Below are 4,229 nucleotides of genomic sequence, written 5' to 3'. Positions count from 1 at the left end.
ATGCAGTAGCCAAATCCATAGACCCCACCCAGTCCCTGCTCTCAGAAAATGTATGGAGAGTTATGCTGCTGAACACTGATGAAATTTCAGGTGGTGCTAAATCTCCCCACTACACACTACCTACATTCTGGCATTTCACTAATTTGAATTGCTGATCTATTTAAAATGTAAATTGCTGATCTATTTAAAAGGCTACAGCGGGAGCACAGTTTACGTGGAGATCCAGCTGGGATGGAGGGTCAACATTCAAGTTCAGTGTTTTCTTTCTAAACAACTTGGCTGCTAGAACAACACCTCGAGGATTTGAATTTAGTAGATCAAATTTTCTTCACAGTACATTCCCACTGACACCACTTAGGTCAATGGACCAGCTTGTGAACTCAGTTAAATCAGCATGTATTGGGAGTAACATTACAGAGAGTTGTGGAACTATTCCAGATTTAAATTGGTGATAATGAGACCAAAATTTGGTCCAATGTACTTGCAGAGATCTGAGAGCAAAGCATTCATTTCAGTCCTCAAGTAAAATATACCACCCTGCAGACTTCTTTAAATCCTTGAACACAAGTCTCTGTGTAACAATAAGCATAAACAGAGTGAACACTAAGAGAATAAAGAATTAAAAGTTATTTGCTAGCTCATACAAAAACCAGTAAAACCAGGACATATTCCTCGTTAGATTAAAAAAAAAAAAAAAAAAAAAAGGATAAGATAATCAGATGAACTACATTAATTTTCAGATTATGAGCTTGCAAATATTTCTCCATGTTCTAGTTTAACACAATATTTTGAGATGAGAACTATAATTCAATGTTCCACCCTTAAAATAACTAGCTACACTAATTTTGTTAGTGGCACCAGCATCCCATTTATTTTGTCCATGTTTTATTAATCATCGATATGATTTTTTTGTACTTCAGGACTTTAGTCTTCTGACTAGGTACCTGCCAATTAATTTCCTTTTACTCTTCCCACCTTAGCTGCTTTGTGATTTACCAGCTTTTCTGGAGATTATTTCAAAAAGTGATATTTTTAAAAAATATTTGCATGAAAATTTTACTGTTGATTAATTCAAGTTCTTGAATGCTTATTCATAGAAGAGACCTACCCCTCTTTAGTTTATTGGAAACATCTGTATTCTTCCTGTTTGGACAATGAAAAGTTGTAACTAGCACTCTGACAGCTGAGCTCCCAGAGTTAATACACACATGATGCAATTGTAGAAACTAATATGCATTCAAAAATAAAAGTATGAACTGGAGAACAACCATAACAGCTCCAGCTCCTGTAGCATTACTGGACCTCAAAAACCCTGCCTATTTGGGCAGAGGAACAAAAATTTCTGTGTTTCTTTCTACCAAATCACTCACTTTTTCCAGATATGTGAAATGATAGTCTGGAAGGGTGGGATTAAAAAAAACAAACGAAACAGCAGGAAAGATTTGTTGTGATTTGAAAAAGAGAGAGAGATGTAGCAAACATATATATCTAAGCTCTCCTGTCCCTTTCCTTTCAAATAAAATAAGAACACAAAAGTGGATGGCAGGAGAGGGAGGTTAGGACAGAGGAACAGGGGAAAGCTGAAGAATAGTTTTAATTCCTTTTATTCAGAGATAGCTCTGAAGTAGGATGTTTCCTATCCTCATGTTCTGGGAGTCCTGTTTCTTGAGGCTTGCCTTTTTGGTTTTTTTGTTTTGTTTTGTTTTTTCTCCTTTCTTTTACAGTTATATCTGCATGGACCGGAATTCAATATAGAAGAATGTATATACCCGTGGGGGAGGCTCAGTGTGAACCACTACAGTTTTTCATGGGAATCAGTGGAGCTGTGCTGATTTACATGACAGGAGGATCACACGTTTGTACCTGGTATTTGAACTGAAATAGCAAAATACTGGTGGTCTAATTTGGACAAGGTTTGGATTTTTGTTTTAGCCAGTTTCTGATATGGACTATGGGGATAAAGCAGACATCTTCATTATCGTCTCTAATAAAAATCTGAGCTCCAAAGTTGGTAGTATGTGACTGTGCATAAAATTAACTAGATGTGTCAGTTAGCAGATCTGGCTGAAGTTGTGCTTGATTATATTCTGCATGCATATTTGTTTTCAGACATATTTACAGGGGTGCCTCTATCCTGATGCTTGAGTTAACTGTTACTTTGAGGAAATAAACAGAGGTGAGGGTCCAGTCACCTTCATCTGTTGGAAGTTAATAAGGTGTTAATGAAACGTTGGCAAATAGCAGCAGTTTAGCACTTGGTTGACACTTGATTTTTAAAAGAGACAGAGTGTAAATAAGCTGTGTTTGCAGTGAAAATTAGAAAAAGTGGGAGGTGGGGGAACAAATAACACTCTCACAGCTTATTAGTTTTAAGCAGGAAATCCTCGATAGACCACATCAGGGAGAGTTAACTCTGATGCTGCAATCACTGGCAGCAAACAATGCCCGAAGGCAAAGGGGTCTGTTTTCATACAGGCTTTTTAAGACACTCTTCTAATACAAGAGCAGCCAATGCACATAACGAGGACTCTTGGCACTGCTGCCTCTGACCTCTGAAGTGTCTGTGGGAGCATCTGGCCCGTTTCAGACCACAAATCCTATGAACCCTTGGGGTTGTTTATGAGGGATGGGCAGTCTCTTCCTGCAGGACACTTAAGGCTGTCAAGGAACATGAACTCTGTTATTCCTGCAGCATTAAGGACAGCAAACTGCACCTTGAGAAATGGTAGCACTCTGAAGATTTATTAACTACTGTGTGCTGTAGCAGGGTTGTGGGAGTGATCTTTGGGATTCAGGGAGCAATTTAGGCTTGATATATATTAGACAACTCAGCATAAGACAGTACAGCATCATCCTGAGTGAACCTTGCCTTTTTACACCTCTCTCAGTATGTGTGTTCAGGAGATGGTACAGCCAAGCTTTCTTTACTGGTATCTTGCTCCTGGCTCTGAAGAAAGAGGATTGTGATGAACCAAGAGCTTCCCTGGTGTGGGAGGAGAATTAAACAATGCCAGTTTGGAACGATAGCATTTCAGTTAATGTTCTGGGAAGATCATCAGCAACTTCGTTTTAGAATGGCTTTTGAGTAGGGATCATTGGCATGGACACCTAGCATAGATCTTGCCTAGGCAGGAATATGAATATTTGTAGCTGCTGCACTGAGAATTTTCTGTTTACACAACATAATCAGAAAGATTTCTTGATAAAATGTTCAACAACAGAAGAGTTAATGCCGAGGTCATTCAAAAAGGGAGCTGCCCTGGGGACATCAGTTTTTCTGGACTGTTACAAAGAAATGGTTTGTTTTTTCAGGTGAGTAGTGTGTGAGTGATGTTTCTTTGCCAGGCTGGAGAGATTGGTGGGTTCTGGCAGATTATCAGCCATGTCTAAAATTACTTTAGCAGCGTGGAGTCGTTGCAGAAAGAAGCTGGAGCTACTTTTCCCTCATTCTCATGTGTCACATTCATTCAAGGATTCTTACCATGGCATGCCTTACCAGCATAAGGCAGCTCCTTTGGCACATATACTGTGTAATAATCTCTTACGGTGCATTGCAATTGCAAATTAGAGCTACTTTTAATTCAAAATGTAAAATTTCATTTTCCTGAGGTAAGTATTGTCAGAGGAATAAACCTGTGGGTGTAATATACCCGTGGGTATTAGCAATTCTAAAGTGTTGAATAAATGAAAAACACAAAGCCTATGTTTTTGTGTAGGGTAAATAATGCCACACATAAATATTGAAGTATTGAACATAAAATACTCTATGCAGAAACATAGACTTTGTTTGCTTGATTCTCCTGATGTGTTAGAAAAGCTTTAACCCAAGGGGGACTGTAAGTGCAGTCTTTAAAATTAATTCAAGTGTCGCGTGTTGTCTATAAATTCCTGTATTGAATTACTGTCTTGTTTTAGTTTGAGGCAATATATTGTTTTGTTTATGAAGACTACAGTGTAGCAGGGATCTTTCTGGTATCAGCACACTGTGAGATATACATCTTGCAATATTTTTGAAAGAATCTGCAAATCCATGTTTCCCAAATGAGGCAGAATCTCAAATTCTGTAATATATCCCTCTGTTGCACTGGAGTTTGGCCACAGTCAGGATTGGGATGTTGGGCAAGGCACAGGGTATCCCAAATTGATTGGGAAGCAGTTTGGGTACCTGGCTGTTCAATCAATGAGGACTTGAGGTCAGGCTTTCCCTTGACAGGTTGGCAGAGAACATT

This window comes from Erithacus rubecula, assembly GCF_903797595.1.
Source record: "Erithacus rubecula genome assembly, chromosome: 3".
Lineage (NCBI taxonomy): Eukaryota > Metazoa > Chordata > Aves > Passeriformes > Muscicapidae > Erithacus > Erithacus rubecula.
The sequence above is the reverse complement of the archived record's forward strand: the minus strand, read 5'-3'. Positions refer to the sequence as shown.